The sequence below is a fragment of the Mirounga angustirostris genome, unplaced genomic scaffold (genome assembly GCF_029215605.1).
Source record: "Mirounga angustirostris isolate CCGP_5_RB_7025 unplaced genomic scaffold, mMirAng1.0.hap1 SCAF_9, whole genome shotgun sequence".
Classification (NCBI taxonomy): domain Eukaryota; kingdom Metazoa; phylum Chordata; class Mammalia; order Carnivora; family Phocidae; genus Mirounga; species Mirounga angustirostris.
The window spans coordinates 68,757,949-68,784,576 of NW_026991717.1; the positions used below are offsets into that span (position 1 = coordinate 68,757,949).

The window sequence follows — 26,628 nt, forward strand, 5'->3', positions numbered from 1 at the left end:
CCTCCCTAGCACGCGCCGGCCCGGCAGGCTGTTTGGGGGAAGCGAGCCGTGGACTGATCGGCAGGGCTGACGACCAATGGAAACGTGCAGCGGCGCCCGGGCGGGCAGATGGCAAGGAGGAGCGGGAAGGGACGGCGCCCAATCAGCACCGGAGGCGCTGGGCCTGGCCAGGGCGCGGTGAGGTTATTGGGCAACTCAAGCCCCCGCGGCGGGGTTGGAGGCTGCGTTCGTTAGGCTAGGTCAAAGGTGGATAGCCAGGGCAACAGCCAATCCCCGGCTCCGTGCCCTCAGCTCCCGGGCTCCCGGGCCCTCTCTGAGCGCATGCTCTGGACTGGTTCGAAGCGATGGGGGAAAGGGGGCGGGTCTGTTCCCACGGTTCTCGAGGTTCCCACGCCTCGGAGACCCCGCAAGGCTGTGCCGCTCCAGTGGTCGGCTCAGTGCCCCCTGCCTCTGCACCCCCAGCCTAGCCATTCTCGGTAATAAGTGCTTAAAGGAGCAAAGGAGGAATACTCAATCCTCACGTAAATCCAAACCCCTCTGTTAGTTTCCCCCACGGCCCCACGCGGCCTCCGAATAACTCTTTAACCAGATTCGCTGGCAGATAAATTACTCTGACTACTTGTAGTTACGAGCTGAAACTTCGGGCCAAAAAAAAAAAAAATGAAGTAGGGTCTCGGCGATCCGGGTAAAGGAGGACTGGACGTCAAGAGGGTGGGCCTCACAATGAAGGCTACCTGTTTGCTGGAAAACCACCGTTCAAGATCTTGTTGCCACTGTTTCTGTGACGGTGAGTCAGTGTACACTTGATGCCAAGGTAACTATTTTGCCCCCCAGATAAGTGTCTGATCATTCCTGGGAAGAACTGCCTCCAAACCTTTCATAAGAGGATTTGAGGTCTTAACGATATGGTGATTTGGTCTGTGATTTGAGTGGCATTTCCATCTGTTCCAAGTAGGTAGGCAAGAAAGGGCATTGCCTTTAATCTGCTCCCTGTTAAGTGCAAATTCTGTCTATCCATTAAGAAAAGAAATCTATCCTGAACAGATTCTGGTTTCAAATAATAAACAAGCAAGAAAAAGAATAGGAAGATATTTTAAAGTGATTTTTTTCCCTCAGTTTTTTTTTTCTAGAAATAATAGCTGATGAGAACTCTGATTTATTCCTACTTATAATATTACCCAAACACTGGTAGGCACTTTATATGTAATTATCTCATTCAATCCACATATCTACCTTGTGTAAATTCCACCTTATTGATTAGAAAACAGAGGCTCAGGGGCGCCTGGGTGGCTCAGTGTGTTAAGCGTCTGCCTTTGGTTCAGGTCATGATCCCGGGGTCCTGGGATTGAGCCCCGCATCGGGCTCCCTGCTCAGCGGGGAGCCTGCTTGTCCCTCTCTCTTTGCCTGCCTCTCTGCCTACTTGTGCTCTCTATCTCTCTGTCAAATAAATAATAAAATCTAAAAAAAAGAAAAGAAAACAGAGGCTCAGAGAGGTCAAGTAGTTGTCCCAGGGTCACATAATTAGGAGCAGAGTCAACGCTAGGTCAGTATTTCTGTTTAAAGCCCATCGTTATCAACCAAAAGAATAACAAGCAGCAATAACACAACTCTTCTTTGAAGTTTTGCTTATTTGTTTCTCACCTGAAAAACTATCCTAGAGGGACGATACTGACTACTTAAAACTGGGGCTTCAAAGCACTTCTAAGAGTGAAGCATCACCCCTGCAATGTGTTAGGAGCAGTTGCAAGTCAGTTTTGCTCATACAGAGGAGCTGTAATTTGATATTTATGGGAAGTAAGTAAATTTTTCCAGGGCATGAGTCTTCGCTAGTTTTTAATTGGTGTAGGAATCTTTTTTTTTTTTTTAAGATTTTATTTATTTATTTGAGAGAGAGACAGAAAGCATGAGAGGGAGGAGGGTCAGAGGGAGAAGCAGACTCCCTGCTGAGCAGGGAGCCCGATGCGGGACTCGATCCAGGGACTCCAGGATCATGACCTGAGCCGAAGGCAGTCGCTTAACCAACTGAGCCACCCAGGCGCCCGGTGTAGGAATCTTTTAAAGTAAACCAATAAAATAATATCATGGCCATAAGAGCTGAGTCCTAGAGAGAAAGAAAGAGGATAATAACCCAAAACAGCTCTCTGAAGAGATTCATAAATCTTATGCTGACCTTTATTCACACCTGGAAATATGTACTAATTCTAAGGTTGGGAGGGAGGAATATGTAGGAGGTGGTTTAAAGAGAGAGGAGAAGAAGAGAAGTATTTTCTCAGAGAGGCTATCTATAAAGACAAAATATAAATAAGCTAAAGGTTGCAGATCAATACAAAGGTATACACTAACAGGTTAGTGGTCTAAGCATTTAGGGTTGTATGCGTTCCTCATTTAATACATACTTACTAAGGGCTTAATATATATTGGATGCTGTACTAGATTCTGGGGATATTCATTTCAATAAAACCCATTTCCTGACCTTGATGAAGCACAGCCAGTTGAGGACGCAAATCTGGATCAGGCTTGAAGAGATCACTTTCTAAACAAAATTGCTAGTCTTCACAGCCCCCCAGCATGGTCTGTATTATCCTGATTTCACAGATGAAGAAACCGAGACTAGAAAGAATAATAACTCACTTGAGTTTGCACAGCTAAGGAAAAGTCTTAATCCCAAATCCTTCGATTCAGAAGCCCCCGTTTTTGCAGTACACCATGCTGCCTTCGCACGGGAAGAAGCTATCTCTTGTAATCTAAACAGAAATGCACCCCTCTCTAAAATATACAGTGCAAGGCCTGTGATTTTTAAAATACTGAATTCAGTCCATTTGTTTATCAAAGTACCCTACTTTGTAAATGGAGCCAAGAAAATATAAAAGCTGGTTCCGGCCATCAACTGTGGTTTACCTTTTCACCCTTGCACTGCCTTGCATATGTAAGTGATCTGCTTTGGTTAATTGAAATCTCTGTCCTTCCCTGAGGTGAGTGATTTCAACGTATGACCTAGAAAATCAGAAGATGTATTTAAAAATGAAGCAGAGAAACCAGGCACAGAGGAAACACACACACGCACACACACACACATTTGGTAGTTCCTTTTGGAAGGACTCCAGTCCAGGCAGGGTAAAAAGATAGGATGTGGTGGGTGGCATCCTTTGTGGCAGCAGAGTCCCGCCTTCCCATTACGTGACCAGTCACAAGCAAGGAGTTTCTTTGACCCACGAGCTAATGCCAAGGGACAGCATTCTGGACACCCCAGGTATGGATGTCAGGGAGACCAGCTGGAGTAAACATGGGGATTAGACACTCAGAGTAAATTCTGGGAGTGTGAAGGGAACACCGATAGGAAGAGCACCCCAGTGAGCGTTCCCAGGGGAATGGACTTGGCTTTCCCACAGAGAAGGACTATGATCTGACAGGATATGCCCACATAACAAATAATTCTAGAAAGGGCCCAACAGTTCATCACACTAACTAGTTCTGTCCCCAGCCCAAATCACCTTAACCCAACCGGACCTCAGTGTATTATCTATCACGGACTCGGGATAACAAAATTATCCCAGAACACCTGCCACAGGGCCACTACTGTTCATGTTCTTCTTCTTCTTTTTTTTTTTTTGTTCATGTTCTTCTTTGTTCCTACTGAGCTAAATGTATACGTGCAGCATTCTCCCGGATAGATTTTGTATTTATTTCAACCCCAAAACAAACAATCTGTGGGAGAGAAACACTGTCCACAGGAGGCAATTCAACAGGAAACCAATGATCACATCCCTCTGAAATGTAGGACACTGGGAGCAAACCTAATCTCCAAGATGTTTCCACCTCATTTGCCCTCAGCTGTGTAATCAGCTTTTCATCTCAATGCTAGATGAATGCAACTTGCCTGCTGCCACATTTGTCCTAATGTAGATGCTATCCTATCAATCAATAGCTTCTCGTCACCCACAAATTTCCTGAAAATACTTAATGACAAAATTCTGATCTCTGCAGCATATCCGGGGATCTAAGACACAGAAAAACCAGGCTTTGTGCTGGGACTTTGTCACTCATGAGGGCTCACAGCCTGTGAAGAGATAAATCAGGCCATGGAAAAGTCAGAACTTAAGTAACAATAGAAAATACTCAAGCCACCAGAACGATACTTCTTCAGAGTGAGGGGGCTCAGCCTCTTCTGCTGCACCTCCTTATTTATTTATTCCCCAACTCAGTCCAAAAAGGTTTTGAAATGACAGATTATCCTTGTAACACTGCAATGTGTAGGTGAACATTGTGGAGGCTGGTAAAATGTTTGCAGACTGACAAGATTTTCTTAACTTGCCTACAGAAGTATTAAAAATATCTTGAAGGCCACCTGAAGCACCATATGGAGGAATTACTCTCACTTAGCTACAACCATAATTGCATTTATGCTGTCAGTTTATAGGAAGAAAACAAGTACTTGAGTCTCAAGCTGAAACCATTCAATCATTCATTAATTCCCTAAAGAAGCTTAGGTTCGACTCCACAGGAAAAGTCATAATGACTATAGTTCTCTTTATATAGGGGAGCGGAGGGGAATGATGCGTGAGGGTTTCACGCCAAGAGCTATCTCCTCAAATACTAGGGCGGGACTTGCACTCAGGAAAATCCCACTGTCTTGTCATTAGCTGGCAAGGCACAGTGGTATGCAGCTTTGTTAGAGGGTCTTTTGCTGAGTCATGAAGGCCACCCCAGGCTGTACGCCCCCTGAGGGCAGGAGAAAGATAATAGCAGGAGTCAATCATCTGCTTTGTGGCCAATAACCCAAAGGTGATGGCAGGGAAGAGTTACCCCATCTGGGGCAGAGTTTTAGACAATGCAGCCTAATCATGTTCCACATCATAAGCTAGTCTCTGAAGGTAGCAGTCAGAAGGATCAGTGCCAAAAGGCAGCAGGCTCTGCGGAGAACAGCTGTAGCCTCAAAGGAAAGGAAAAGCTTTTTTTTTTTTAATGATTTTCTTATTATTATAAGAGCATCACATGATCATTGTAAAGTGAAAAAGATGAGGCACAGAGGAGAAAATAAAAATTGATGGTAATCTCACCATTCATTTATTCAATCAGCAAGTGTTTATTGAGCCTCTCCTACATACCAGGCCCTTTTTAGGCACTGGGGTTGGAAAGGTGAACATAAACCTGCTCTCTTGGAACTTATAGTGCACAAAGGGAGACAGATGAATAATCAAATCACACAACGGAGAATATCATGATTTACTAGGCTGAGTGCTACACAGAAAGGAATGCAGTCCCTAACAGCAGAATATAAGGGAACCTGTCCAGACTTAGGGGGTAGAGGCAGAGGAGTAGTGGTCTGAGAAGGCTTCCTGAGGAAGTGACCCTTCACCTGAGATCTGAGAGATGAGCAGGAATTGATTAATCAGAAGAGGGATGAATAGTGACCAAAAATAAATAAATAAATAAACCAGAAAGAACGACATTGCACAAGCTCCCTGGCAGAAGGGAACGTGGGGTGTGTGGAAGAACTGGGAGAAACCAGTGTGAATAGTGAATAGACTCAGAGCTGGAAGGAAAGCGTGGACAGGAGCCTGGAGAGGTAGGCAGGGCCAGATTGTTGACCTCCATACAAGTCCTTCAAATATTTTATTTATGTATATGTGTACATAGTAAGTGTGTATATGTACAACACGTGTATATATAAGGTGTGTGTGTGTGCATGTGTAGTTTAATCGTTATCATCAAACTGCCACAGTTCCCTCCAGAAAGTGTGCACCAGTTTGTATGCTTGTACTATATGAGTGTCAATCTCACTTCATCTTCAACGACACCCATTATCTTTTTTTAAACTTCAGTGTTTGATTAGCAAAAACTATATTATTTAAGTTTTCATTTAACAATGAACACATTATTTTTCACTTGCTTCACAGAGAGCAGGACTGTCTTTTCAATGAAATAAGTACAATATTGTTAATGTCAGTCAATGGCAGCTGAAATAACCCCTCCGTGGGAGATAGCTCCTGGAAAGATTCAGCCTGGGTACCTACTGTTCCCTCATTCCTCATTCTCGAGCTAAGGCATTAAAATTAAAATTTGATGGAGAGCAATCCGTCAAATTTGTGTTAGCCATTAGTCTTAGTTTATATTAATGCATGAGTGAATTTCCTCCTGGCCAATCACTTAGAACAGCTCCGAGGGAAAGTGGAAAGTCAGCTAAGGCTTGTTGAGAAGAGAGAAAAGGGTTAGGTCTGGGCTTGATGGGAAATGGGCCAATTTGAAGGAGGTAAGGAATAGTGGGACCCAAATCAAGGACCTCCTGAGGAGGCTTCATGCCAAGAAGCAAGGGATGACAAGTGAGACAGGGGGCAGTAGAGAGAAACATCTGAACACAGGTTTGACAGCTTTACCATTCAGCCTAGGGAGGACTGTGTTCATTTGCATTCATCATCTGCAAAAACTCACTGGCCTCCCATTTATCCTCAAGTCCCTTCTGCACAAACAGATCTTGATCTCAGAAGATCAGGACTGCGAGTGAGTGTATGTAAGGGCTACAAGAGCTTATACCTAAGTCACGTGTGGTCTATGCAGCATCCCCTGGGACCGAAATCTGCATCTCTGGGGAGGTCTGAGGGTGTGTGGGAATGGGCCAGGGAGGTTTACCTATTTCCACCCACTGGTACACCAGGATCTTGACAGCAACAGTCAGGAGAGGGTGCAGAGAGCTCACTGCAACAACACTGGGTAGTTTAACTTGAGAACTTTATGAAATGATGAATCAAGAAAGAGTGAAAGCACACCACACCTTGAGTTCTATGTACACTTTACTGTATAATCTGTATCCATAAACTACAAATACAATAAAGTGTGTTTCCTAGATAAGTGTCCAGTTCCAACTGACCAAAGAGGCTGGGGGAGCTAAAACACATTCTCTCTTCTGGTCAATGCTGGATTCCTCTTGTTTTGTCTGGCTCTTGTTCTGTAAATGAACTTCTGTGGGTCTCAGTTCCATATTTAATGGCATATCCAAGTCCAGCTTCATAGGTGTGGAACCTGGACGGTCACTTAGGACTCTGAGGATGGAAGATCCCACATTTTGTTTAATGTTCTCCTGTCCCTGTCTTGAAATTCTTAATGAGTTTTAAACAAGGGAACTTGCATCATCATTTTGCACCAGGTCCCACAAATCTTATAGCTGATCCTAGTTATATCCTGTTCCCAAGACTCTTGTTTCCAGTATTGAAATGTTTCAGAGATTTCACAGTATAATATTTTGGTTAGGAGACTATGTTTGGTACAAGACGGACCAGGGTTCACAGCTTAGTTCTGCCACTTCCTAACAGTGTGATTTTTGAGATATAGAATCTCTCTGAGCTTCAGTTCCCTCATCTGTGCCCACCTCTGAATTTGACTTTTTTCTGGTTTTTAAAAATTTAAATGCAGCAAAGCACTTAGCACTCTGTTGGGCACAATGCATGAAGATACCATCAGTATGTGATTATACTGTACACATTTTACTTTTATTGCATGTATCTTGCTATTTAATGAAGACTTTGCCTCTTCTCTCCAATATAATCAGCAAAATATTTGCCACTGATTACCATAGTAACAGCTAGACTGTGTGGTCCTTCAGATGGTCATCTGTCTCTGTCTCCATACTCTGCACACGTAATCTGGTCAGTGGTTGTTGAGTTTGTTCACAGTGTCTTCTTCTCATACAGCGTTTTGCATTCTCTTGGTGGCCATGGGAGGGTTGTTTTTATTCTGCAACTTCAGGCAGAAAGAGTAACTCCCAGACTTGGATCTGGACAAACAATGGATGCTGACTCCCAAGTCACTCCTCACTCACTTCACCCATGACCTCATGACAGTAGCCATGTAACGCCATTGAGCATGGGTCCTACCCAGAGCAATGCAACAGCATTACTAGTTACCATATCATACTCCAGAACGTATAAGCTCAGACACAGAAGCTTCATTTAAAACACACATGGGTGTGTGCATGCGCACACACACAGCACACACACAAGTAAGTGAATAAACACAGATCAAACTAGAGACCAAATGGGCAGTCAGAGTGTCTTAGAGGAAGTATACGTGTGTATACATGATGTCTGCAACTTAAACTGAAATGCATAAAAATTAAAATGACTGATGGATGATGGGTAGAGGGATAGATAGGTGGATAAATATATGATGAAGCAAATAAGCTAAATGTTTCCTGTGGAAACTAGCTGATGAGTATATGAGCATTCAGTGTAGAATTCTTTCTTCCTTTCTATACATTTAAAATTTTTTAGGGGCACCTGGGTGGCTCAGTCGGTTAAACGTCTGCCTTCAGCTCAGGTCATGATCCCAGGGTCCTGGGATTGAGTCCTGCATGAGGCTCCTTGTTCAGTGGAGAGCCTGCTTCTCCCTCTCCCTCTGCTGCTTCCCCTGCTTGTGCTCTCTCTGTCTCCCTCTCCCACACGTGCAAATAAATAAAATCTTAAAAAAATACAAAATACAAAATAAATAAAATTTTTTATAAAATTGTCAAGGGAAGTCTAGTCTGCTGAAAATCAGGAAATGTAATAAAATCCAGATTTTTTTCTTTTGGAAATCTAAATTCTGGCAAAATTGAACCTACATGCCAACAAGTGGTTGGGGCTATATAGCAGGTGCCTTTTCAAGGGGCATGAGACCACTAGGTCTCCACATCCCTATCGTCTCCCATTCTATTGCCCTAGGTGCCCCTTGAGTCACTCATTTAGGTTTCCTGCCTTGTTATCACAAACATTTGAGTTGCAAGCCCTGTTGTAAATGTACATGTGCCAGTGGATTGATTATGGAATGATTCACTCTTGTAAAAGTATTCTTTTTTTGTAAAAGTATTCTTCTCAATTACCTTATCCAGAGAATTTGTACATGAAGCTTTTAAGGTTCTCCTTCAGCAGATTATGAATCTCCTAAAATTATGTGTGCATGAAGAATACTGTGCCTGTGTCCTTCTGTTCATTTTTTCTGGAAAGATAGCCCATAGCTTTTTTTTTTTTTTTTTTTTTTTTTTTTTTTTAGTAGGCTCCATACCCAGCATGGAGCCTAATGCAGGACTTGAACTCACAACCCTGAGATAGAGACCTGAGCTGAGATCAAGAGTCAGATGCTTAACCTACTGAGCCACCCAGGCACCCCACCTGTGGCTTTTTATTAGGTTCTCAAAGAGGTCAATGACTCAAAATAATTAAGAACATTAAGAACCAACATAAGTTAAGGAGCTATACTAATGTATTTTAAATTATTCAAATTTTTAAAAATTCCATATACACATAACCAATCAGGTACACTGTTACCTTGGAACTCACATTATCCTGGAAAATAAGGGACCTGTGTACCTTTTCCTGAACCAGAACTGTTCAGGGCTCTGTGTGTGTAAGGCCAAGTGAGTGAGTGAGTGAGTGAAAGTGTGTCTAGAAGGCAAGGCAAGATTCACTGAAGATGAGGGACCAGCACACATAGAGTTCCCAAATGCTCTCTGTATCCCAACATTAGAAATTTACTTCACGTGCAGAAAGCTCTGCATCTTATGTGTACACAACTCCAATAGAACAAAGTGATTTGGTAAATTGTATCTTGGTTGCTAACAGTTTCAATACTGTCTCCCTCTTCACTTATGTCCTGTCTCTAAGAATGGCCAGTAGTATCTTGCTTCTCTCCAGAACTTGACCCCAGGATTTCCTGGATTTGTATAGATAGTGACAGTTTATTATTCTAAGGCGGTGCTTGCTCACTTATCTTTCCCATCCTTCAAGAGTGTGAGAAGAGGGCGCCTGGGTGGCTCAGTTGGTTAAGCGACTGCCTTCGGCTCAGGTCATGATCCCAGGGTCCTGGGATCGAGTCCCGCATCGGGCTCCCTGCTCTGTGGGGAGCCTGCTTCTCCCTCTCCCACTCCCCCTGCTTGTGTTCTCTCTCTCGCTGTGTCTCTCTCTGTCAAATAAATAAATAAAATCTTTAAAAAAAAAAAAAGAGTGTGAGAAGAGATAGTGGTTAAATATAGATAACCTTTCTTTTTTATAGGTAATAGTTTTTCCACCAGTTTGTCTGACATTTCCATAATTCCGAGTGAACACAAAGTTAGAAATGGATTTAATTCAACAAATGTGTACTGTGATACTACCATGTTTCATGCAATGTGTTAGTCTTTGGGGCTACTCAGTCCCTACATTCCAGGAACATTAGTTATGGACACTATTGACTTGCTATGAGTATAAGTGACCCAGAAAAGCCCTTAAGATTATATAATTTCAGAAACCACGGTTTTTCCTGGGAGTTCTCATATGGATTAGGAAAACTTAATTTACTGGTCCTGAGATTTTTGCCTTTCAGAACTTTCCCTAATCTCTTTTCTCCAAGGTGGCCACACTGAACTTGGTATCAGGGACATCCCTCTCAATCAACAGGGTGTTCAGGCAGCTGTGACCATTAGAATTTCTCTGAGCCTGGGCTTGGTGAGTGTGGGTATGTTGGGGAGGCAAGGCACAGAACAAGGGCCGTGTCCAGCGGCAAAGCAAACATCAGAGCCAAGTAGAGGTCTCCTCGGGGCTTCAGTCAAAGGTCCTGGGCAGGAAGGGTAGAAAGTGGTAAGGAATCAACAGCAGGATGTAAAGCAGAGGTACCTGGATGGAGGGCTAACTAGAAATCAAGAGAGATTCTGTTAGGTACTTCAGAAGCTTCTCATAAGGAAAAGGGAACTGTTAGGGTTTGTGGCACATTTATGTGTAGATCTCTTATATAAGACAATTCTCTAGACCTTCAGGTACCCCTCAGTCAGTCAATCATTAATATTTGCCATCTCTTCATTTCTGGGGTGTGAGTGCTTTAATATTAATTATATCATTTAATCTTTATCAACTCTTTAAAACTCAGAAAAATCTGAGATAAGGCCACAAAAACTAAGCCTAGAGCAGAGGTCTTTCATCCCAAGACCATACCCCAGCTGCCCCCAAAGAAGTACTAACATGTTGGGCCAAGGTTCTTTGGACTTTTCTCTTCTGTGTTAATCCTGCTTTTTTAGGGACCAGAATACATATTAAAGTCCTTCCAGATTGCTCTCTTCTTGATTGTGCTTACTTGCTTTAGTAACTCAACTTCACCTCAGATAACCCAATTCACTCATCAACAGATACCACTCCTACTTACTGGATTTTTGGATGGATTTCACAACAGGCCTTCCTTAGGCCAAGCTGTTCAGCTAAGTTTTTCTCATTTAACACAGAAGCATCTAATGCCTGGATACTGGAGTCATGTGAGTGTGAGGAGGCTCCTAGCCAGAAAGAAGACAGTGCTAACTTACTGAGCTGGAACTTATGAATCCCTGTGGAAAAGGGAAAACAGGAGCAAGAGCAAGGCACACCTAATGGGAATCTGATTCTCCTGCCCATGCACACTTGTTACAGGGCACTGCCACTTTTAAGCCAGCAGGTGGCTTTGCTTTCTGTTGCAGAGTGTGTTCCTCTCATGTTGACAGGCCAGCTATTTTACTAAATGTGATCATTAACAGAAATGCAATTTTTTTGTGGCACCATCTCTTAAGTATTATACCTCAAAGGATTAAAACAAAACAAAATGAGTTCACGCCTGGATCGGAGGTAGGACTAAGGTGACCAGATGTCTCTGCTAGTCATTGGATTTATTATCTTCCCTGGTCTACCCATTGGCACCTGGCTCCTGGCCAGGGGGCACATGAATTGAATAACTCTGTCTTAAACAATTCTAGAATATGAGAGGGGGAGAAGAGATTAATCCATAGGAAGATAGTCTTCACCCTTGGAATTTCCTTGCCTTTATTTTAGGGATTTGCACATCATTGGTTTAAGATAGCTTTCTGCAATTTGTCTTATATGAAACAAGGATAAACACTTAAGACACTATCTTGATATAAATATATTTACATTCAAGAAAACAGGAGAGGTGGAAAGGAAAAGCTCCTTGTTTTATTTTTTTTTATTTTTATTTTTTTAATGTTTTTTTTTTTTTTAATTTATTCATGAGAGTCAGAGAGAGAGAGAGAGAGAGGCAGAGGCAGAGGGAGAAGCAGGCTCCCCGCCTAGCAGGGAGCCCGATGCGGGACTCGATCCCAGGACCCCGGGATCATGACCTGAGCCGAAGGCAGACGCTTAACCATCTGAGCCACCCAGGCGCCCCTCCTTGTTTTATTTTTTCCAGTGATTTCCCTCAATAAGCTAACTGGCTCATCTTTGGCAAATTAAAAGATTAAGCAAACGTAAAAAGAGTTCTTATAATCTGAGTTCTTGGAAGAAATAGCAGGGGAGACTTACAAGTTTTAAAAAACCCCACATCGGGCACCTGGGTGGCTCAGTTGGTTAAGCGACTGCCTTCGGCTCAGGTCATGATCCTGGAGTCCCGGGATCGAGTCCCGCATCGGGCTCCCTGCTCAGCGGGGGGTCTGCTTCTCCCTCTGACCCTCCCCCCTCTCATGCTCTCTCTATCTCAGTCTCTCTCTCAAATAAATAAATAAAATCTTAAAAAAAAATAAAAATAAAAAATAAAAAACCCCACATCAACAAATGGTCTTTACATAAAGTTAATAGCAGGCTGAAATTTCCTAAAAATAAACCTCTTTTATATATGTATAGATACAAAGTCCCACCATTGAACTTCTACCAGTAGGCAAAAAGTTTCATTTTAATTTTTAAAATTTTTAATTTCTTTTTTTAAGATTTTAGGGTTTTTTTGTTCTTATTTTTTTTTTTAAGATTTTATTTATTTATTTATTTATTTATTTATTTATTTATTTATTTATTTGACAGGGGATGGGGGGGAACACAAGCAGGGGGAGTGGGAGAGGGAGAAGCAGACTTCCTGCTGAGCAGAGAGCCAGATGTGGGGCTTGATCCCAGGATCCCAGGATCATGACCTGAGCCAAAGGCAGATGCTTAATGACTGAGTCACCGAGGTGCCCCTAAGATTTTAGTTTTAAGCAATCTCCACATCCACCATTGGGCTCGCACTCAACAATCCCAAAACCTAGAGTCATGTGCTTTACCGACTGAGCCAGCCAGGCACCCCCAAAAGTTTTTAGTTTGATAGGATCACTCCATGTTCCTCTCCCTTTATCCTCATAATGACGTTGAAGGGAAGATGCTGCATTTTTTACCTCTCAGAAATCTGGGATCTGCCTAGAGATAAACCTGGTAAAATTGCACCTCCATCCCTAAGGCCTAGGGCATTTGACCACACCAACAATCCATATCCCAGCTGAAGTAGCAAATCCAGTTGAAATTTAAGTCAGGTGTCCCACATCCTTCACAGACCAGATTCTGGAGATGGCCCCAACTTGCTAATCTGAAATAAAGTCACTTAGGTCAGAAGGAGAAACTTAAGAGAATGAGTATGCCACAATTTGACTCAACTGAATGGAGCTAGGCTCAATTCTGTGTTGTTTTTGTGCTTCGTTTCCTTTTTTTGAAAAATGGTTTTTCAATTGTAGTTAAAAAGAAAAACCCTGAGTAACTTTAGATCAGTAATTATGGATTGTACTAAGGTGTAGACCCTGAACATTTGCTTAAGATGGAGGGAGGATTAGGAAGGGACAGTCCTGTGGGGTTAACAAAAGCATTTCCCATACCCTCCAGAACCAATGTTCTCATCCAGAGAGCCTGAAAAAAATGGCCCCTCAATTAAGATTAATATCACAGCACATAAAGGATAATGATTTCATTGAATATTTAATTGTAAGGAAGCTCCTCTCTGGTTGAGAACACCTTCTCAATCTCATAAAGATGTTGACGTTAGAGAGTGGGACAAGAAAAAGTACAGAATAGACCAGTTTATAAGAGCAGAGTGAAGAGGATCCTTATCATCTTGTGAAGTTGGAGAGGAAATCCAAGAAATAGGAGCTAGTGGTTGGGTTTAAAAGTATTGTGTGTGTTTTTATAAAACCTTCAAATTAGATCATAGATCATAAAAGATCTTATTTTAGTTGTCTGGGAAGTCATTTGCATCCATTCCCTTGACTTGGGAATCATTCTGGAAGCTTTTTTTCTAGTTTTGTATATCCAGTTGTCTCCCTTTGAATTTTTAGGTAAGTGGTATATGATGAAGATTTACCTTCTTAGCCACATTTGTAGTTCTTTCTCTGTACCTCACACTCATTTTGTTTTCAGAAATGTGACCATATTTTGTTTTCCTTGAGCCATTTTATCCTGTGTTCTACACTCAGCAAGCCCTCTTGCTCAACTCTAGACCCCCAAAATTAAAACCAGAAATAGACAAGACTGCTTAACTCATGCTCTAGCTAAAACCCAGTGTGCTCATTTCTTACTGCACTTTCTTGAGGCATTGACAAAGACGTTTTGCAATGACCAGAACATTCCAACCCCCAGACCAGAAAAACCCTGATAGCAACAGAATGCCTAGAAGACCACCCCCACACGTCTCCTTCCCTGCCCATGACCACGGGCTGAACACATACCGGCCCCCACCTTGATCACTCGCCCCCTGCCTACTCACTTATGTGTACTCCCTGAACCTCTCTCCTGTAACACTCTGGGTGTCCATCTTGCCAGTGGAGAAGTTGGTTGTGCCATCTCCCCCAGCTGCTGGCACTGGAAATAAGTTTCTTCCTTTCTCTTTTCCAAACCCTCATCTGGGGGGGGGAGGAGCAAGATGGCAGAGGAGTAGGAGATCTAAATTTCGTCTGGTCCCAGGAATTCAGCTAGATAGTTATCAAACCATTCAGAACACCACAAACCCTCATCTCTTGAGTTACTGGCTTCTCTTGCGACGAGTTTACCTGAGTTCATTCAGCAACAGTGTTGGCACACCCCGCCAGGAGCTATACTCTCGATTTGTTCAGTCCCCTGCAGGTTTCTGGGACAGAGCAGTTGGCCTTGGCAGCGCAAGGGCTCACCCGCTCATTTCCTGAGTTAGCAGCTGTGATCGCTCATTCCGTAACACTACTTTCATATTTCATACTGACACAGTATTAAAAAGAATAATTTTCTATAACAAGTTTATTCAAAGACTTCTAGTTCTTATTTTCTTTGCATCTAATCTGTAAATAAGTCAAACATTCCGGAGTTTTCATTTTGCTGGAGCTTAATATCAAGTCTCTTAGTGCTAGTGAGAGATCTGTGCCCCTGACCGTAGATTTTTGACTCCACCATTTACCTTCCCCGAATTTTAACTAGGATTCAACTTAATCATGAATCATGATCATCAATTGTGACTAATATTTGTTGAAAACCCGATATCTGCCAGACACTATACTTGTTGGAAGAGGCAATCTGCCAGGCACTCTGCTCTGTGCATGCCTGTGTGTTTTTGCTAAGAATGCAAGGTTCTGACCCCTCTTTAGCCAGGCCATTTCAGAGTTGTGTTAGCAGCAAGTAACCTTGAGGTATGAGCAATGTCTCCCCCTGGACAAACAGCAAGCTTGCTTCTGCTTACAAGAAAGTGATAAATCCCCACACTTAGTGTTCCTCTCCACTAATTCAACCTAATGTGTGTGCAGGTGTCTATCACAGGCCTTGTGTTGCCCCCATGAGACTTGGGGGACCTAGAGAACCAGTGCAAATGAGCATGAGGCTCTGGCTACTGCTTTTGCTGTGAGTCCTAAAGTTCTATGTTTCTGGCCCAGGAGTCCATGTCTTTTGCCAGCCTCCTGTGGCAGGCTAACTTGTTAGCTCATAAGTAGAGTACCATTACAGACCCAGCCTGCAGAGTTCCTGACAAAGTTTTGTATGTTGACTATCACATTTAATCCTCGCAAAGCCCCTGTGAAATCCTTACTCTCCGCCCCCCCCTCCCCTCCCCCCCCCCCCCGCCCACCACTGCCTTTTCTGGTTATCACACTATCCTTCATCACTAAGTCTGGATCCCACTGTCAGTTCTCTTGTTAGTACCTCTACTCCTTATGCTTTCCCTGCAACCACCAGGTAAAACCCACAAAGCAGACCAATCCCAGTTAACCTTCTCTACACCTGTGCTGTAGAGAGCAGCCCCTCCATCGTAGTCACTGTGATTCACAACACACAGCCTCAGCTGAGCCATCTATGCCCTCTCTTTGCTTATCTCTGGTGTCTTCACCTCCCATTCGCCTCGGAGGCCAAACTTCACTCTTTCCTCAAAGGGCCTCCTCTATCTCCTTGACTTCAGTGTCCTATTTCATAGAAAGCATAGAAATTCTCCGGGAGTAACTCCATCAACTCCCCTATACACAGACCCTTAATGGTGTTTTTATGGACATGGCCCCCATAACCTCTTTCCTTAAAAACCCCAACTGTTCAAGTCAAATGTGTCCCTTCCCAACCCATGCCTTTGATATTTTCAAGCAGTCCAATTATGCTTGTATTCCCCTCAGCCATAAACATTCTCGAATGTCTAGCAAGACCAAAACCTTTCCTCAAGACTCCCCCAGGATGTTGTATACCTGAAACTAATGTAACATTGTGTGTCAACTATACTTCAATTAAAAAAAAAAAAAAAACGAAACTCCCCTAGGATCTCTCCCTCTGTTTCTCTCCTTTCCACAGCCAACATTGCTCCTCCCCACTTCCACTCCTCCTCTGGGCTTCCCATCCATTGCATCACAGAAGTGCTCTAGCAAAATTCAACTAAGATCTGCTAACTGCCCAATCCAGTGGATCACTTTCTTCTCCACACATCTGAGTCAGAGACAAAAGTTGACCAGGACCAGGGAAGAGCAGGGCTGTGTGGTTCTGTCCTGGTTGAGGGCAGCCAGGTGAAGGTAACCTCTCAGAGAGTAGCCGTGAGAATCGATATCCTATTCTCATGTTCCTCTGTCCTTACCTGGTACAGGTGCTCTGCATTGGTTGGTCCTAACTGAAAACAAGGGAACTCTACAGATGCAATTCCTACAAGCCACGCTCCAGAGCAGGTAGGGAATGGGTGATGGTTGGCTGAGAGGGCAGGGGGAGAGCAAACCGTACAACCTGGCACAGCGCGCTCTCTGAGAAGATCGTCACAATAGTTTTTCAAATCTTTAGTAAACAACCTAAATTCTTGTCTTGGAGACAAGAAAAGAGAAGGCAGCATATATGGCAATCAAAACATGGCACAGAACCTAAAGTTACAGATGAAATAAATGGTTTTAGATTTCTCCACGAACACAGGCAAGAGCACCACTTACATTTTAAGATGTTTTCAAATCGTGCAATAGAAGTGTTATTCTTAAATGATCATAAGATGCCAAGATTAACTCCGGTAGGAGTTGACATTTGAAGAGGCTAGTGAATTAATAGGTTATTTGTAATAAATGACTATGAAATGGGATTTGTTGGATAATTTGCTATGTAGAGAAGAATAGAGCAAAATCTTTTTGGTTTGAAGTTAACTCACTTGGGTCATTTGGGGATATTTTCATTGTGTGCTTGTGTATCCTGGGGTAGTGTAGAGATAGCATTGAAATCACCATTTTAATTTTCTTAAAAACTTAGAAATTTATCTTAAAGTGTAAGAATCAAATATTCCTTGGCTCCATGACTTCCCTTGGCTGTACTCCGTATTTAATCATTTGGCAACTTCTTTCTCCATGATGTCTGCCAAGGACAGATACCAAATGTAAGAGTGGAAAAGACCTTGAAGATTACTGAGTTTGACCCCAAGATTTTATAGATGAAGCTAAGATCCAGAGATGCCGCAGGAATTACACAAGGCCAAGCTGCAATTGTTAAGAGAGATTAAACAAGAATTCGAGTTCCAGTAACACTTAATAATACGTTTGCTGTCGTTACTACATCTCCAACTTTGCATGGGGCCACTCAAAATGTGGAGCAAATCTTCCCTTAAATGTTGATGCATTGCCCAGAGCTTCATTCAGCTAGAAGCATCATAGAGAGGTGCCCACAGCACAGTGCTAGCAATCAAGCACCTGTGTCAGAACTGGTCTCTGACCCAACAGAATGTGAGCCCTTGGGCAAGCTCTTTTTTCCATCTGGGCCTAAATTTTTTCTTCTGAAAAAAAAGTGGTGGAGAGGGGAGGGGTAGAGGAAAGCTAGAACAAAAGATTTCCAAGGCCTCATTCGTATCTAATTTTGTATAAGTGCATAAACTAAAACTTGGGTAACTGCTGTGGAAATCGGCTTTATGAAAACGATGTGGTTGTCTTATATCTGGAGGGCATTTTAAATCTCTCTGCAGATAATTCAAGGAGATTTCTAAGAATTACAATTTATCATCTAAGTAACTTACATTCTTATTTCTAAAAGAGGGACACTTATTGGACTTTAAAAACATCAGATTGGGTTCACCAAAGATACATCCACTTCCAAAATAAACACATTTTTCACTCAGATTTTAGTGACCCCGCCGCACCAGGTCTAAGAGAGAAGGAACTGGCTCTGAATTAATTATGTCTATTTTCCCATTTAAAATATTTGGAGGAAAATGGTAGAAAGAATTTTGTGTCCAGGTCCTCCAAGAAGCAGACACTAAATTGTGATTAAACATGCAAAAATGTTAATAGGTGACATGCCTGTGAGAGAAAATGGGGCGGGAGCCAGAAAAGTCTGGGAGAACAATCAGACTATGATGCCAGTTTGACCACAACTAAAGGAATAGGGGAAGGAAAGTTGGGTGAAAGGATCCTAGACTGCCAGGCAGCCCAAGGGAGGTTCTGCAAGGACATCTGGAGTCCTTGAACCAACCTTGGCCATCAGAATAGTCCTATCTCCAGGAACAGACTTGCCTTAGTATCCCTCTTATGTGCAGGAAAAGGGGATAGAGTATGGAAAAATGTTCAGAGCTTGGGTCCTTGATTTATTAAGTTTGCTTAATTAACGTCTTTGAGACACATTCTCAAGGCCTCCACAAATTTTTATTCCTTTGACTTTACAGTATCTCAGGAAGTGTTAGCTCTAGGTCCCAGTCATTTTCCTGGCCTTCTCCTATAGGTGTGCATGAAAATAAAAATATGAATTCTAATTCCATAATTTCCACTTAACCTTCTGGAATTAACGTTTTCCACATGTAATGTTGACTCTCCTCATTGGTCTTTTTTTTTTTTTTAATTACTATAAATCATGATTGAAAGAAATTTGTAGAAAAATTCTTTAAGAATGGGTGATGCTGGGGCGCCTGGGTGGCTTAGTTGGTTAAGCGTCTGCCTTCTGCTCAGGTCATAGTCCTGGGGTCCTGGGGTCCTGGGATCAAGCCCTGCATCGGGCTCCCTGCTCAGCAGGGAGTCTGCTTCTCCCTCTCCCTGCCTCCCGCTTGTGCTCTCTCTCTTTCTCTCTCTCTCTTTCTCAAATAAATAAATAAAATCTTTACAAAAAAAAATTCTGTGTTTAAAAAAAAGAATGGGTGATGCTACAGAAATTGTCACAAATATAGTCTTGTTTATTTCGTGAGTTAGAAGGGAGTGAGTATGAAGATAATATTTTCTTTCATGTCTTGAGAGCTGGGCCTGGCCTGATATTTGCTGACAGTCCCAAATTCTAGGAGCAGAGACTCCTGGGAATGGTTGGAAAGAACACTGTCCATACTTATGGAACACTTCACATATCTACACTTCTGCCCACCCATCCCCAAGTGCCAGTTCCAGTTCTCTTCATAATAGAAGCCTTGTCTAAAGGGTGTTAGAGCCTCTTATCTAGACTTCTACTGTTCTCGTGCCATATCCCTTCCATTCTCCTCATATTGGAGAACTTATTGCTAATTGCAGGAAATGTGCATGTTCTCATGCAGTTAGTCATGTTCATATTTGAAATCTAGAATCCTCATCTGTATTTAGAGAAGGTTGCTTTCCCCCAGTTGTTCTGTTAAATGCCTGCTGTCAGTTTTTTGTCACTAGGGAAATGTTTTGCAAATGGATATAAGCCAATTTAGTCATGCAAACTCTCCTAGGTTCTTTTTAGCAGCAACAACAACAACAAAAATAGTAGTCACTAAAAAGTTGGAGGTGGCCATGGATTAGCAATCCTCAGTGGCTGGAAACAGAACGAATTTGGAATCAAGTCTTGAGTTGGATTCTTATACTCTTTGTTCATGTATGAAGAGGGAGTAGATTAAAAATATTTTGGCCATTCTGCAAAATTGCATACCCTTAATTTCGCCAGTAAGAGCCAGCTTCCTAACTTTCAAACATATTAACTAGTCATGAATTTTGTAGATAAAACTCATTTTGAAATTCATTTCGTTACCCAAGCTTCTGGTATTGATTAATAGATAAGAGAAGCGCATGTAATTGTTGCCTTTAAAGATTTTTATTTATTTATTTGACAGAGAGACATTGAGAGAGGGAACACAAGCAGGGGGAGTGGGAGAGGGAGAAGCAGGCTCCCGCCTGATGTGGGACTCAATCCCAGGACCCTGGGATCATGACCTGAGCCGAAGGCAGACACTTAACGACTGAGCCACCCAGGCACCCGTAATTGTTGCCTTTAGAGCATAGGCTTTCTGATTCAATGCTGCCTGACTCTCAAGGCCAGCTACATTCATGGTCTGGGCTGCAGCTTAACCTCATCTATACTGACACATAATATCACACTACCTATGCTGAAGTGTCTCAAGGATATTTACAGACACTATAATCGGATGATTTCTCTTTCTCTTTATGAGATCCGAGGGCTCTTCTTTCTGTCAGCACCTCTGCCCACTGCAAGGATATGAATTGGCCCTTAATATACTCTGGCTGTTGATGAGAAATGCCTCTCTTCCCTGGCCACCCCATCTCCCCCCATCTCTTTCTTCCTCCCAGCACCACTCTGAGCAAAGCCGGGAATTTCCACCTCAAGGCCTTTGTCCTTGCTCTTCTCTCTTCTTGGAATGCTTTTCCCTTGGCTCCTTGCTTGCCTAGCTCTGTCTCATCCTTTAGTTCTCAATTCTAATGTCATCCCAGCAGAGAAACCTTTCCAGTGTACCGCATCTAATTCAGCTGACCCTTCTCCCCTGGTACTTTTTATGACATCACCCAGAGCATTTCCTGTGTATCACCCTTCATATCTGTTTTAATTTTTTTGTTATCTGTTGCCTTGTTAATACTTTGTTGTTCTAGTCTTATTCATTGTCTTGTTTTCTTTTAAAGGCCAAGAGGTCAGCTGCCTTGTTTACCACTGTCTCCTTGGTAACTAGTATAGTCCTTGCACATAGTAGATGTCCATTAAACGTTTGCTGAAAGAACATATATGACCTCATCCCTGGGCAAGGGAGATGGATTGTATGATCCTTCCCCTGTAACACTATTAAACGCTTTGGCTTAGCGGAGCCAGAGTTCTCCTATTCATTCATTTCAGGTCACAAAGGCATCTTTGGGGGTCTTCAAAACCACAACCATTCCTTTACATATCACTAGATCCTTCAACCCTCAGTCCTAACAACCTCTCTCCCCTTTCTGCCTGCAAGAGTAGGACCACTCAGCCTGGCGTGTGGTGGCTTGTGCAGGTCTTACTCCACCGTCCATTAGGTTTTTGTGCCAGTTACAGATGATTGACTCCACATTCATCCTTTCTGCCTGTTCTGTGAAAATGGATCATGGCTCCTCAAACATTTTTCCTCCACCAGTTGGCTGAGTGTTAAGCTTTGTTAACAGAGGACACTGGAGAGACATCACAGGAGGAAAGGATTTTGCATCCTGGTTTGCTATACACAGATTCACTAGACCCAAGTAACCTTGTAGAATGTCTGTTTATCCCAATGCTGTAAACAGAAGAATAAATATTATAGTATTATATATATATGTATATATATATAAATAATACAGTATATTATAGTAGAACAGCACTGAGTTCCTAGTCTTAATCTTATTATAGGAATTCAGCACTCCGATAGGACTGTCTCGTCAGGGTGACCTTGTGCCAAATTATTTGCTAACAGAGTTTCTTCTAACTTGTCAAAATCTATTGATGTTGTGGCAGGGGATGTGTGCTCCTGGTTCTTCTAAAAATTGCCCAATTTATAAATAGCTTTGAGAAGCACAATTCATTAAAAGGAATCTATTAAGAGCCCCTAAGTCATAAGTCTTCCAATAGACTTGACAAAAGAAAATGAGATAAATCGGAGCTAAAACTCTTCATCAAAAGTAGAACAATTGTAAGTATCATAGCAAGTGCAAAGTGACATACTGCATTGTTGAGCAGATAAATGGGTAAACAAAATGGGGCATAAACATAGGATGAAATATCATCCTTAAACATAGGTTGAAATATCATCCTTAAAAAGGAATGAATGAACTCAAAGACCTTGTGCTAAGTGAAATAAGCCAGACACAAAAGGACATGTATGATTCCACTTAGATGAGGTATCTAGAGTAGTCACATTCATAGAGATAAAAAGTAAGAATGATGGTTGTTAAAGGCCAGGAGGAGAAGAGAGTGGGGAATTACTTGTTTAGTGGGTGCAGAGTTCCAGTTGGGAAAGATGAAGAAGTTCTGGAAATGAACAGGTTTGATGGTTGCACAACACTGTGGATACACTTAATGCTTAACACTGAATTATACACTTAAAAGTGGTTAAAATAGTAAACTTTATGTTATATACATTTTACTGCAATAAAAAAAATTAAAAAGTGACGTATTCCAAAGTGAATACCTAATTGAGCATCTTGCCCTGAACCTTTCCTCTTCCAACAACACACACACCCCCTACCCTGCCTGAATCTTGTAGATTTTGTGTACATCATCCTTTCTGCTTTGAAAAAAAACCATCTAATCTACCTAATAGGCAGATTGCCCACATGCTTTAAGGCAGTGCTGTCCAATAGCAATAGAAAGCGAGCCACATATGTAATTTTTAATATTTAGAAACCACATTAAAAAGTAAAAAGAAGAAAGCAAAATTAATTTAATATTATCTTATTTAATCCAATAAATCAATATTATCACTTCAATGTGTAATCAATACACAAAATTCCTAGTGAAATACTTAACTTTCTTTTATTGGCATTTTACACCTACTTCCCATCTCATTTTGGACCAGACATATGTGACTAGTGGTTACAGTACTGGATAGTGAAGCTTTAAGGGCTCCAAAGAGGAATTTTTTAAGGTAAAACAGGTTTTAAAGAATTTAACCCTTGATTTTTCTACAAAGCAATGTAGGAGTTATCACATGGAATATTGTATCTCATTTATTTTGTGATTTTTGAATTAGAACTAGAAATGGTGTGTGTTGATGACACATAGGTTAACTTTTTTTTCTTAGTGGCACCTAATATAATGGTGCATATAATAATTAGTTACATTTTAGATTCTTTTTTAAAAAGACTTATTTATTTTCAAGGGGTGAGTGAGGGGCAGAGGGAGAGGGAGAATTTTAAGCAGACTCCGAGCTGAGTATGGAACCCCAGTGCAGGGCTCGATCTCACGCCCCTGAAATCATGACCTGAGCTGAAACCAAGAGTCAGAGGCTTAACTGACTGAGCCACTCAGGCACCCCATGACATTTTAGATTCTAAGAAATACCAGTCTTAACCCTCAGAGTCTTTGATTCTTCCTCCATAAAAGCAGCAATAAAGGACCTAGAGAACAGGATTGTTGGGAGGATTAAGTAAGATAATGTGTGTAAAATATTTAACAGCTTTTAGAGGCTTTGTGTGTTTCTTGGCTTACGGCCCACTTCCGTTGTCTATTGCTTTGACCTCTGCTTCTGTCTTCATAGCTCCTCCAGCTGACTCTCTTCCTTTCCTCCTTCACATGTAACAACCATTGTGATTACACTGGGCCCACTCAGAAAATACAGGATAATCTCTCTATCTCAAGATCCTTAGTCACATCTGCAGAATTTCCTGTGAGGTACATATTTATAGGTTCCAGAGATTAGGATATGGATATCTTGATGGGACCATTATCCTTCCTCCCACATCTGGAAAGGGGCAAGTTGCTGCTTTATCCTGATCTCTGTCCTCTTTCCATGGACTACAGAGGACCCAACATGTAAAGAGACTTTTCTTATCAAGGCAAGCGAGCAAATGTAAACCCAAAGATTTGGAAATTTGCCAAAGCAGCTATAAGTATGAAGAAAGAACAATCAGAATGGGTGCCTTCATATTGAAGTGAACTCTCTTCTTATATAGAAATGTCCCTGCCTCTTCTCACTTATTTTCCCAATTTGGAAATAAGCTCTCCCTACTGCTCTCTCATCTTTTTTTTTTTAATTTTCTTTTATTATGTTATGTTAATCACCATACATTACATCATTAGTTTTTGCTGTAGTGTTCCATGATACATTGTTTGCATATAACACCCAGTGCTCCATTCAATATGTGCCCTCTGGAGGTTACTCTAAACTCTTTTAAAGCAATAGTTCTCAACCTTGGCTGTATATTGGAATCACCTGTGAGGGGGAGTTGGCGGGAACAGGGGCTTTTCAGAAATATCAATGACCCTAAATGAAATCAATCTGGGGTTGGGATCCAGCCACCAAGGTCTTTAAATATCCTCAGGTGATTCTAATGTATTACTAAGGTTTAGTAATACATTACTAAACTGCCACACTGCCCTACTTCACTTGCCCTACCAAATGTAAGTGAATAATTAATAATGTCTCTTGAACAATTAGTAATCAAGTAAGCTGCTATTAAGATTTTCTCTCCTGGGAGAATTTTCTTTCAAAATTCAAAGGATTAGTGTAACTCTATCCTCTCTCTGGTGTAAAAGAAATAACTAGATTCTTCTTTCTTAGGCCCACAAAATGTTCTTTCTCTTTTTCTTTCCTTTACTAAATAATGTTTCACTTTGGTCTGCATATTTCTGGGAATCAGTGGCCTTGAAGTTGTAAGAATTTAGGAAGTTTCACCTAAGAAGGTGCTGGAAGAGGTCATTGAGAGGACACGACCACTGGATGACCCATGAGGTCCACTGGGCAATTGGTGGCTCCTCAACCCCTGCCCTGTCCTTGGAATGTGCTTTCCATCTGCTTTCCCTACACTAGAAGCTGCCTCAAGGACATAGAGTTGAGAGAGCCGTGTGTTGTTGAGATCATCTGGATGGAATACTTCACAGAAGCTAGTTAAGGTCTCTGTATAAACTGTTAAGATTCTGGACAGCAGCTGAAGAGATCTGCTCATTTTGTAGCCACCCAAGACAAGCGTCATACCTAAGTTCCCTTGCTTATTAAACCTGCCTCCTGCCGACCCAGAGGGGCCTGATTCTTCTGTCTTTCCTTGTCTTCTGTGTATGGGGGACAGTTTGCAAACCAATAGAGGGCCCTCACAATTATCTGGTACCTTCTTCTCCCTCCAGTCCCATCAATATCTAATCCACTGGAGACACAAGTTTATTGAGTCCATTTTGAACTGTTTCTTGCCTACCAAATGTAAGTGAATAATTAATAATGTCTCTTGAACAATTAGTAATCAAGTAAGCTGCTATTAAGATTTTCTCTCCTGGGAGAATTTTCTTTCAAAATTCAAAGGATTAGTGTAACTCTATCCTCTCCCTGGGCAGTTTAGATTAGTCTATTTAAAAGCCTGGGGGAGTTTTTGGATTATCATTCCTCACCTCCCCTCAGTTAGGAAGCTCTTCCTCCTCCATTTTCATGGGTTGAAATCTTACCTCTCTGTCAATGTTTATTATCAAATGACACCTCCCCCATTAGCTCCTTCCTGTTCTTTTTTTTTTTTTTTAAAGATTTTATTTATTTATTTGACAGAGAGAGACACAGCGAGAGAGGGAACACAAGCAGGGGGAGTGGGAGAGGGAGAAGCAGGCTTCCCGCTGAGCAGGGAACCTGATGTGGGGCTCGATCCCAGGACCCTGAGATCATGACCTGCGCCGAAGGCAGACGCTTAACGACTGAGCCACCCAGGCGCCCCACTCCTTCCTGTTCTTGATGTAATCTCTTTCTTTCCTTTCTTTCTTTCTTTCTTTCTTTCTTTCTTTCTTTCTTTCTTTCTTTCTTTCTTTCTTTCTTTTTCTTTTCTTTTCTTTCTTTCTTTCTTTCTTTCTTTCTTTCTTTCTTTCTTTCTTTTCTTTCTTTCTTTCTTTTTCTTTTCTTTTCTTTTCTTTCTTCTTTCTTTTCTTTCTCTTTTTCAGCCTCCCTGGCACTCTGTATCGTCTTCTTGATACTTCATTCTTCTTTGCATTACAGTTGCTGAGTACTTTCTCTTTCCCTTGCTAATAGATTATAAACTATTTCAACTCTTTCAAGGTAGGAATTATATAATAAAATACACAATCCTACTGAGCGTATTTTTCCCAGTATAGTAGTGCAGGTAGGAGGGACATTAAAATTTGGCGAACTGAATTTTTTTCTTGTAAGATTATTCAATGGTGATCTTCTCAGTAGGACAAAACCTTGCAAAGAAGATAGGTTTCCCATTTCCCAGGAAGTTACTGGTACATTCGGCTCCAGGCTTACATTGACTCATCAGTTTCCTGGACCAGAGATACTCAACACCATGCCTGGAGAGGCAGGGGGCCTTTTTAGCACCTTATCTCAGTTTTACCTCTTATTTCCAGACAGCAATACTGATGTGGTTTTGTTTAAAGTTGAATGCAAACACAGTTCCAGGTTAAACTGGCCTGGAAAGTAAAGAATCTCCTAACCACCTACCTTTGCAGCAGGAAAATTCTAGCAAAAGGAAGGATCCGTAGCCAGGAAATCCATCCCCTTTCCCATCAGACCCTCTGGGACTTCCTCCTTCTGCCATGCTGCCCTGTGCTTCACTGCCCTACTTGATCCACCCCATCTCACCACCCCGAAACT

The 26,628-nt window shown here is 41.9% G+C and overlaps 1 long non-coding RNA gene across 2 annotated transcripts in view; it reads left to right on the plus strand.

Moving 5' to 3' along the window:
* The first annotated feature begins 309 nt into the window (after window positions 1-309).
* Window positions 310-26,628, plus strand: part of LOC135361593 (uncharacterized) — an 82,194-nt gene continuing 55,875 nt past the window's right edge. For both annotated transcript variants that reach the window (XR_010405080.1, XR_010405081.1), the window contains exons 1-2: window positions 310-787; window positions 16,786-16,864. This is a non-coding gene — a long non-coding RNA (uncharacterized LOC135361593). The remainder of the gene's footprint in view (window positions 788-16,785; window positions 16,865-26,628) is intronic.